Raw genomic sequence first — 11548 nt, 5'->3', positions numbered from 1 at the left:
TTCCAGGTGTCTAAATCTCCAGTCTGTCTGTTGTACTGGTAATTTAACTCTGTAATGGAATAGTTTGCTGCCAACTATTTATATTAAGTAATTTTTAAATATTTGTAATATTGTTGACTGACTAATAAACTATTAAGTTATTGGCATAGTTGTGGAATCTTATTCTTCAGTTCAAATCAGTTAAAATATTCAGAAACACCAGTAAGATCTTTTTAGAGAGCTTAGTGACATAAATATATTATGAAGCCCAGGCCAAACTACATTTCAGTACAAGGATAGGGGAGAAGCCTTGGAGACCATGTTGTCTAGTATCTCTCAGTATTTCAGCCCTGAGCCCTCTTGTGTCAGTTCTTCTCCTACCCTCACCCGCCATATATCATGGAAATTTCTGTGTTACTGTCATCACTTATAGTTAATATTACCATATCTAAGATGATGCTGCATTCAAAAAATGAGGAAATGTTCATCATATTGCTAAATGCACAATTTTCACGATACTTTTTCGGATATCCTCTAGTTGGGAATCACTTGTATTGTTTTACTTGTTCTTTGCACTGCCTGTGTGTGTTTTTCAGTGTCTACTTTGACAAAGGAGGGAGAAGGAAAAGAAGCATAGAATAAGCAGCGTGGAATCTAGGTTCCTCATCCTAATTATAACTAGAACAGCTCTACTTTTAACTTTAACAAAGCTGAAGTTCTACCTAAAAATTGGTATGCAGTCACTGGGCAGAAGGAAGAAAGGATTCCATTGCATTTTTAGAAAATGAAAGATCACTGATCATAACCAAATGTTTTGTTTTACCTATAAGGACATAGGTATCTCAGAGGGTAAAACGTAGTATTTCCTCATTTTCTACAAGACACCATAGAAACTTCTTAACTGGGCTAATCTTGCCATTGCATGCCCTTCATGTTCTGTCACTGTCACCCATGTACTCCAAGCAAATCATGCTGCATCTCTACATGTCTGTATCTTGTTCAGCATATGCTGCCACTTTTCTATTTGGAATCTGTTTTCTCTTTCCTCAACAAAGTCCTCTTTCATAATAAAACTAAAGAGTCTCCTCCACATTCTGGCCTATCTAAGACAACAGGAATTTCACATTGTCTTACTTCCCTTGCTACTAACATAAAGATCATTTTCTTGTGCACATAGAATTTCATGTTGAGATGAAAAAAGTTCTGGAGATGGATGGTGGTGATGGTTGTGCAGCAATGTGAATGTACTTAATGCATATATATATGTAAAAGTAAGTATATGGAGATGTAAAGAATAAGACAAGGTGTTTATTGTAAATTCTAGGAGTACTCTGAATTTCAATGACATGTTAAAATAAGGGAGATGTGTGCAATAGGCCACAAGAACACAGAAAATAAGGTAAGTAATTTAAAGAACAAGGGAATAAAGAACATTTCCTGGAAGAAATAAAAACTGAGATTAGGCATGAAGAATATGTGTTACTTAACCAAAAGAAAAAAGTGATAAGAGATTTTAGGGAGAAGAAAGAGTTTGAACAAAGCTCAAAACAACCTGTAGGGTATGTCTCTAGAGTGTAAATTCCAAAGCCCGGCATGGCAGATAATGAGGTTAGAGATCTAACTGCAGATTATGGAACTTTTCAAGACCCAACTTCCCTGCCATATCTAGGAAGCTTAATTTCAATTAGCTTTCTCTCTACCCCACACTCACTGGAGCCTGGATCTACCATTTTCTCCTCTTGAAGAAGAAAATACACTACGTTAGTACTTGGGCCTCACATGACAAATGGCAAGTATGTGGTGATACTATCAAGACACAGATAGTCATATGATAAGTAGTGATGCTGTGTATTAGAATAAGCTCTACTGCAAATCACAAAATTATGTCTTTATAACTATTGATAAAACTTCAACAATAATTGTTAAAGTTAGCCTTCCCTAATATATAGAAAATATGTCTGTATGATCTCAAACTTTAAGTACAACAGACAACTGAGATTTTTTTAATGACACTTTTGAACATATACAATACTGTTATTTTAACCCCCAACTTTACTGCCATTTGAAAAGTATTTTCTACCAAATAGTGAACCTACCTGTTCAGTTACCTCTAAACTGAGTACTTCCCAACTAAGGAATCCCATCAATTGAGTAGATATTGTTAGTGATACAACCTTCCATCCAGTTTTTCTGCTGCTTTTCTTGTGAGCATCTTAAGTCAGTATGCTAAACTATTTGTGTGCAAATCTAGATTTTTCTATATATTGTTTAAATACAAAACAAATACAGAAATAAACTGTATGCTAAGGCCAGTAAGCCAGCAGTGAAGTAAGAGTGATAAATAATCCTTTGTTGTGGTAAGACAATGAGATTTCAGGGCTAATATATTGCTGCAGCATGACCTAGTCTAGCTTGACAGTTGGCATATAACACAAGATGGAAAAATGGAAAGTAAGTAAGGGCAGGGCCAAGATCCAAACCTAGTTCTGACTACACCAATGGTTCTCAAATCTATGCTGATGGTTTCTTAAAATATATATTCCCGAAGTTCCAGGCACAGATATTTTTATTCAGTAGGCTTTGAGTGAGGCCCAGATGAATATATTTTTAACATGTTCCCCAGGTGATTCTGCTGTACAGGCAGGGGCAGGAGCCATTGGACTATGCCATACTATTGGACTATGCCATACTACACTGCCCTGCCTGACTGTTCCCATCACCATACTCTAATGTTCTTGTAAGAGAAGCACGGCTGCTTTTGACCGTTGAGGGAAAATAATGTCTAGAAAGGGAAAAACTTGGAGAAGATATGTTAGAAAATTATAAAATCAGAAAAGGGGCAGACCCATATAGTGGAAAGATAGTGAACCGGGGGCTGCATATACAGTTAGAAAAAGGAATGTCTATTCTATCCTTGCCCTATAGGTGCTAGAAAATCTTGAGAAGGTCTATTAAGCGTACTGGGCATCAGTGATACCTAATATACAGAATTGCTATGCAGATTAGGGATTATGTATGTAAAGCACCCAGTGTTCTGTCTGGCACATAGATGCACTTGATAAATATCAGCTTTTTCCCATCCCTCTCCTGCCTTCTAGAAGCATCACATTGGCTTTCGCTTCCTGCATTTAACAGACTGGAATAGAAACATATTTAGGGGCAAAAAAAACAATAGCAGCTCTCAGCTTCTTCTGGGGTGCAGGGAAAGAGTTGGGCTGTGTGCCTATATTTATGCCAGACAAAATAGACTTTGAGACAAAGCTGTCACAAAAGACACAAAAGGTCATTATGTAAGGATAAAAGAATCAATTATTAAGGAAAATGTAACAATTTTAAGTATATATTCATCCAACATTAGAATTATCTAAATATATGAAGCAAACATTGACAGAACTAAGGGAGAAATAGCAATAGTAGGATGCTTTAATACCTAATATTTAACAGTGAATAGAAGTTCCATATGGAAAATCAATGAGGAAACAGAGGACATAAGCAATCATAGATGAAATGAACCCAAGAGACATATACAGAATATTCCACCAAATAGCAAAAGAATACACATTTTTAAAAGTCAAAGAGAATTTTGAAAGTAGCAAGAGAAAACTCATTATATCTAAGGAAATATACATAACAGCATTGGCAGATTTCTTAGCAGAAATCTTACAGGCTAGAAGGCAGTGAGATGATATATGAAAAGTGCTGAGAATGAAACTGTCATCCAAGAATACTGTAACTAGCAAAACCTGTTCTTCAGAAATGAAGACATAATAAAGACTTTCCCAGACAAACAAAACCTGAAGGAATTCTTCACCAATAGATGTGCCTTACAGAAAATGCTAAAGAGAATTCTTCAAGTTGAAGAGGAAGGATGCTTAACATCCATTCAAAAGCATATGAAAGCATATAACTTCGTGGTAAGGGTAAATATATATACAGATTGAAAATACCATAACATGTAATGCGATGGGTAAATAAGTTTTAATTTGTTTAGAGGTTAAAAAGGCAAAAATAGTACAAATACAACTATAAAATATGTTAATGAATAAACAATTTTAAAAGATATAAATTGTGACATCAAGAACAAAGTGTGGGGAGAAGAAAAGTAACAGTGTAGAGTTTCTGTATGGAGTTAAGTTGATACTAGCCTGAAATAGACTATTATAACTATAAGATGTTGTATGTAAGCCCCATGTAACCACAAAGAAAATACCTATAAAATATGCACAAAAGAAAGTAAAAAGTAAATTTTTTAAAAAGTAAGTAAAAAAGAATCAAAACATATCAATACAAAAATAATCAACAAAAGAAACCAGCAAGAAAGGAAAAGAACATAAGAACCAAAAGACAGAAAACTAGAAAATGGCAATAGTAAGTTCTTCTCTATAAACAATCACTTTAAATATAAATGAATTAAATTCTCGAATTATAAATGGCTACATAGATAAAAATAAAACTAATAAAATATAGGATCTTATCTGCTGTTTACAGGAGACTGACATTAGACTTAAGAATATATATAAGCTAAAAGTGAAGAGATGGAAAAACGTTCCATGCAAATTATAACCAAAAGAGAGTAGGATGCCTATACTTAAGCCAGACAAAATAGACTATGAGACAAAGCTCTCACAAAAGACACAAAATGTCATTATATAAGGATAAAAGAATCAATTCTTATGGAAAATGTAACAATTTTAAATATATATTCATCCAACATTAGAATTATCTAAATATATGAAGCAAACATTGACAGAACTAAAGGAGAAATAGCAATAGTATGATACTTAATACCTAACATTTAACAATGAATAGAAGTTCCATATGGAAAGTCAATGAGGAAACAGAGGACATAAACAATTATAAACCAAATGAACCCAGGAGACATATACGGAATATTTCACCAAATAGCAGAATAATTACATTTTTTTTCAAGTGCTGAATTAATTACATGTTAGGTCACACGATAAATCTTAACAAATTTAAGAAGACCGATCTCATGCTAAATATTTTTTTTCTGACCACAATGAAATGAAACTAGAAATCAATAACTAAAGAAAACTGGAAAATTCACAAATATGTAAATTAAACAATACACTCCTGAACAGCCAGTGAATCAAAGAAAAAATCAGAAGGGAAATTTGAGAATATCTTGAGAAAACTGAAAATGGAAACACAACATACCAAGTCCTGTGGGATGTAACAAAAGTAGTAAGAGGAAATGATATAGCAATAAGCAACTACCTTGAAATAAGAAAGATCTCAAATAAACAGCATAACTTTGTACCTCAAGAAAGCAGAAAAAGAACAATCTAAACCCAAAGTTAGAAAAAGAAAGAAATAACAAAGATTAAAGCAGAAATGAACACAATAGAAAACAGAAAAACAATTTTAAAAAAACAATAAAACTAAGAGTAATTTTGAAAAAGATCAACAAAATTGACAAACCCATACCTAGAATTGAAAGAAAAAAAAAAGAGAGAAAGAGAGAAGACTCAAAAAAAATCAGAAATGAAAGAGGAAACATTTTACCTAATGCCATAGAAATAGAAAGGATCGTAAGAGGCTACTATGAACACCTATACCCAACAAATTGTATAAGCTAGAATAAATAGATAAATTACTAGAAACATACAACTTACTAAAATCGGATTATGAAGAAATTAAAAACCTGAACAGATCTATAATTAGTAAGGAAATTGAATAAGATGGCTTCACTGGTGAGTTACACCAAACACTTTTAAATAAATAGATGACTTAGGAGTATGCAATTCTTTTTATAATTTTTGACCCTTTTATTGTAACTTTAATTTTAAGTTCAAGGATACAAGTACAGGTTTGTTACACAGGTAAACTTGCGTCATGGTGGTTTGTTTTACAGATGATTTCATCACCCACATATTAAGCCTAGTACCCATTTGTTGTTTTTCCTGATCCTCTTCCTCCTCCCATCCTCCACCCTCCAAAGGGCACCAGTGTATGTTGTTCCCCTCTATGTGTCTTTTTTCTCCTCATTTAAATCCCACTTATGAGCACATGTGGTGGTATCCCGAGAGAAATCTAACCAATTTTGTAGTGCGACTATATTTCAGATTCTGTTCTGATTTTTATCAGTTAAATTCCTAGGAATGAGAAGACATGATAATAAAAATTATTATTCAATTATTAAAAAATTAATGCCAATCCTTCTTAAACGTTTCCAAAAAATTGAAGAGGAAGAGAAGCTTCCAAACTTATTTTATGAGGCCAGTATTACCCCGATACCAAAGTCAAAGACTCTACAAACAAAATGCGGTATGTATATACAATGGAATGTTATTCAGCCTCAAAAAAGAAGGAAATCCTGCCAAATGCGACAACATGATGAATCTTGAGGACACCGTGCTGCATGAAATAAGTCAGTCACAAAAGAACAAATATTTATATGAATTTGCAAAAGTAGTCATAGTAGCGAAGAGTAGAAGGGTGGTCTCCAGAGTTTGGGGAAAGGGGAAAATGGGGAGTTGCCTGTGCAGTGGGTATAAAGTTTTAGTTATGCAAGGTGAATAAGTAAGTTCTAGAAATCCGTTGTGCAATATGACTGTATTGAACAATATTGCATTGTACACTTAAAAATTTGTCAAGAAGATAGATATGTTAAATGTTCTTAACACAATTTTTTAAATTGCTGGAGAAATTATAGTTTTTTTTTTTTAAAGAAAAACATTCTACTTGTTGTATTAACTGTTTCTTTGGATGTTAGTTGAGTTTGGTGTCTTTCATACTGTTTTCTTCAAATATTTGATGTATTCATTTTCTATTGCTATGTAACAAACTACCACAAATTTAGTAACTTAAAATCCATTTACTAGCTCACAATTGTGTAGGTCAGAGGTCTGGGGGAATATTACAGGGTTCTCTGCTAAGTTTGTCACATGGCCAAAATCAAGGTGATGGCTGGATTGGACTCTTGCCTGAAGCCTGTGGGAAATAAACTACTTGCAAGAACATTCAAATTTAGCAGAATACTGTTTCTTGCATTTGTGCTTTTGAGATGTCTGTTACTTTGCTGTCTAGTGGCAAGGGGTCACTCTCATCTCCTAGGACTGACCATATTCCTGCTAACGTTGTTTCCTCTTTCTTCAAAGCCAGCAAAAAACGTGTTGAATTTTTCTCAAGTTTGGAAACTTTCTGTTCTGCAACCAGCCAGCAAAAATTTTGCTTTTAAAGGGCTCAGTTGATTGAGTCAGCCCACTGGATAATCTCCGTATTATAGGGTCAACTGACATGTAGCTTTAATTACAGCTGCAAAATTTCCTCATAGCAGTACCTAGATCAGTGCTCAATTGAAAAATAAGAAATGGGAACTCTTGGGAGACCATCTTTAGAATTCAATAATTACATTTGGTGTTCTTTGGCTGAATTGAGAATTATTATTGCCATCAGAGGAGTCAGGTTCAGATTACAGGCTTTCAGCACTAGGAATTGTGGGACAGGGATGGAACCAGCAACTAAACAGGTAGCCCTGCCATATATTTGACATAGAAACTTCTGTTTTTAAAAAGTTATGATTACTATATGCCATTTATTAAGCATTTTCTTACTCATATGCAAGATCTTCATTGTTTTTCTTCCTCTTTCTTTTTTTTCTTTAGTTTTTCTCCTCTTTTTATTTCTTCCTTTCTCTTTCTTTTTTTCCCCCTTTTTCAAATTATACTGATGATGACATGTAAATCATTAACCATTCTACAGGAAATAAACCATAGCCCTTACTTATTTAAAGTGACTTTATCAATTATTTCAGATGAGAAGGAAACTGAGTTCTAAGAAGGGAGAATGACTGGTTTGAAGTTCCAAGGCTCTTTGGTGGATGAGCCAAAATGGGAGCCCCAGAGTTTTTGTCCAGTGCTTGCCCTCCCCCGAGACCATAAGAAGCCACTCCAGTGCACTTTTTGAAATGTCATCATGCTGCCTGAGAAACTAAAATTTTGGTGGCTCGCAATGATGTCGTTACTCAAAGTGGTGCAGGCATTTCTCCTACAGAGTGACTTTTCATGATCTGAATTAGACACAATGCAGTATATTAATTAGGAGACTTATTTTGCGTTACGTAATCTGCTATTGATTAAAACGAACCATTGAGCAGTTTAGTGGTGAAGAAAAATGCTGCTTCACACGCAGCACAGTTGTTTTGTTTGGGTGTCTCTGACCTTTCCAAGACCACAGCAAACTCTTTCCTCCTCAAGGACTTTGCATTCGCTGTTCCCTCTGCTTGGAATGCTCTTCCCCCAGGTCTTCTCTGTCTTCAGATCTCAGATTTCATGAGGCCTTTCCTGTCCATGCATTCTGAAGGGAGTCCTTCCTGTTAACTTCCCTCTCGGTGTCGTATCTAGTTCCTTTATCACATATCACAATCCATAATTATTGTATTGATTTGGTTGCTTACGTGTATCATGTCTGTCCCTCCCACTAGAATGGAAGATTGAAAGATTCTTGAAGTCAGAATTCTTACCCTTCTTAGTGACTATGACAGCCCCAACATGTAGAGCAGTGCCTCACCCATAGCAGAAATTTTGATAGACAATTGCTAAGTAGATAAAAACAGATGGTAAGAATGTATAAGAACAGCTAGTAGTAATAGAAAAAGGAATGAGATTGTTTTTGAGAAAAAAAGCTAGATGGAAACAAATGCCAGGTTTCTTATGTTTCATTTTTATAGCTATATGTTTTTAGTTAAAAAATACTCATTAATAAAATTCCTACAGGGGAAAAACAACTTTGTTATTGGAAGTCTGAAAACCTTCAGTACCTTATTTCTTCTTCCCATCGAAATGATTACTTCTATAATGCATTTTTTGGATTTTTTAAATATTTTTTTAGAGACAGTGTCTAACTCACTCTGTCACCTAGGCTAAAGTGCCGATCTTGGCTCACTGCAAACTCTACCTCCCAGGCTCAAGCAATTCTCCTGCCTCAGCCTCCCAAGTAGCTGGGATTACAGACGTGCACCACCGTGCTTAGCTAATTTTTGTATTTTTAGTAGAGACAACGTTTCACCATGTTGGCACTTTTTTGGATATGAGATTTATTAAGACTCCCACTATTGTAGAATGGAGTATAATGCACATTAATTTCCTTCAAAACTCACTCACCTCTTCTCTAACAAATTAAAAAGTTCTCTGGATTTTAGCTGTCTCCTGAATATAGGGACCACAGTGTTCATTCAAAGAGGCTTGCCTCTTATTTCAAATTGGACTCAATATCTCATCTCATGAGTTTGAGACATCAGTTGGCCACATATGAGCCTATCTCACCACACTTCAGCAAGACTCTTTACACAATACCTGTTGCAATAAAAGATGGTGTGTAAGTTTTCATTTTCTAACTCAAATAATCTAACTCCAGAAACTTATGGAGAACTGTTTTAAGCAAGATTAATCCTTTTTCCACTTTGGGCATGTGTAAGTGGGGAGGGTCACACCTGGAATGATTTGAAGCATTAGAGTTTTCTCCTGTTTTTCATAGTTGTTCCCTCCACACTTTCTCCAATAGATCTCATTTCATGCTTTTCTGGACACCATAGCAAATGCCCTGGGGATGCTAAAATGATTACCATATAGCCATTCTCTCCAAGCTCTCAGAATTTAAGAGGAAGGGCTGTCTTTGTGTAATCTGGAAATGCAGCAGAAATGAATTATTTAATCATTTATAGGTTTTTCATATTCACATAAAACTTATAAGTATATTACTCTTGGAAACAAGAAATGTAATAATGATAGCTACCCTTACTTGAGTTTCAGGCACTGTACTAGGTACTTTACATATAAGAAGACAGGTGAGGAGAAGGCAAAAGAGAAAGGGGATTATTGAGTATCATACATAGGAATTTGCATATAATATATCATGTATCCTCATAATAACTCTAGGAGATAAAAGCTATTATTGTTTCCACTTTGCATTTGATATTAAAGTGCAGAGATATTAAGTTACCAGCTCAACTCAGGGTCACATGAATTCACATGAATAATGGGAGCTTTTAGTCCAGATCTGTCTGACTCCGGGGACCGTGCTTCTAAGCACTAAATCGTGCTATATTCCCCTGATGAGGAAACTGAACCTCAGAGATGTAAAATCCTCTGCTCCAGATCACAAAGCTCAGATTGCATAGAAATGATATCTGAATCCAAAGCCGATGTTAAATACATGACCCTTCCCCAAATCATGAGGAAGAGGAACATGTGTTGCAGTCACAGGCATACATGTAAGACTGGATCTGGTCCAGGATTTGTCATAGGGGCAGCAACATTTATTGGGGATGTAATATGTGTCAGAAACCCTAAGCACTTTATAGGATTAACTGAGTTAACCTTCACAACCTTTTGGGGCAGGTAATTCTGCTGCCCATTTTATGGATGAAGACACTGATGCGTAGGGAGTTTAAGCCCCTGTTCAAAGCAACAGTGTTTATCTAGCCTCCTCTTCATTGTATTAGCCTTCAAATCCTTTGTCCCAAATGGGATCATTTATATTGCAGGTGAAAAATTGAAATGGGAAGCACTACATTTCAAATAATAAAAGTACCCATAACAGTGTGAAACACAGGTAGAGATTAGCTTAATGTTTAGTGAATGAATTGAATTAAGCAAATGAAGAATCAAAACACGCAATTTTTCTCTTACAAGTGACTGCAGGGGAGAAGGAATCACCCTTCAAATACCTGGGTTTGAAACATAAAATAAGCTGCCATTCAACAGACATAGAAAAATAATGAAAGTCTCGTCAACAACTTCTGGCTCTTTTTCTTGCCATCCCAGTCCTCACTGTGGCTTTCTTCCAGTCATGTCCAAACTCATTCTGTCCAAACCCCTTCTGCAACATACCCCACTGGCATGCTCTAGACATCCACCCTTCTGCCACCTTCCTTTCAAACGTATCCCTCCCGGAGTTGCTTGTAAACATGGTGATGATGAGGATATTTCAAAATAGCTTGCATTTTACTGAAATGCTTCCTCTATGACAGGTACTTTGCTAAGCTCTTCATTTTCATAACCAAAACAAACAAAAAAATCTTCTTTCATTCATGAGGAGATTAGAGAAGAAAGAGTGGCCGGGTGCGGTGGCTCACACTTATAATCTCAGCACTTTGAGAGGCCAAGGCGGGTGGATTACCTGAGGTTAGGAATTCAAGACCAGCCTGGCTAACATAGTGAAACCCCGTCTCCACTAAAAATACAAAAAAATTAGCTGGGCATGGTGGTGTGCACCTGTAATCCCAGCTACTCGGGAGACTGAGGCAGGAGAATCATTTGAGCCCGGGAGGTGGAGGTTGCAGTGAGCCGAGATCAGGCCATAGCACTCCAACCTGAGCGACAAGAGTAAAACTCTGTCTCAAAAAAAATGAGAAGGGAAGGGAAGGGAAAGGAAGGGAAGGGGAAGGGGAGGGGAGGGGAGGGGGGGGGAGGGGAGGGGAGGGGAGGGGAGGGGAGGGGAGGGGAGGGGAGGGGGAGGGGAGGGGAGGGGAGGGGAGGGCAGGGAAGGGCAGGGCAGGGCAGGGCAGGGCAGGGCAGGGCAGGGCAGGGCAGGGCAGGGAAGGGAA

At 36.3% G+C, this 11548-nt stretch overlaps 1 protein-coding gene across 7 annotated transcripts in view; it reads left to right on the top strand.

The window, feature by feature from the left end:
* Positions 1-146, top strand: part of CPEB2 (cytoplasmic polyadenylation element binding protein 2) — a 66195-nt gene extending 66049 nt beyond the window's left edge. For all 7 annotated transcript variants that reach the window (XM_050791649.1, XM_050791647.1, XM_050791648.1 and 4 more), the window contains one exon: positions 1-146. This exon is cut by the window's left edge and continues 3857 nt beyond it. The gene's annotated coding sequence lies outside the window, so the exon portion shown is untranslated.
* The last annotated feature ends 11402 nt before the right edge of the window (positions 147-11548 follow it).

The sequence above is a fragment of the Macaca thibetana genome, chromosome 5 (assembly GCF_024542745.1).
Source record: "Macaca thibetana thibetana isolate TM-01 chromosome 5, ASM2454274v1, whole genome shotgun sequence".
NCBI classification, from domain to species: Eukaryota; Metazoa; Chordata; class Mammalia; order Primates; family Cercopithecidae; genus Macaca; species Macaca thibetana.
Note: the sequence above shows the minus strand (reverse complement) of the source record. Positions and strands in the feature narration are given on the sequence as shown.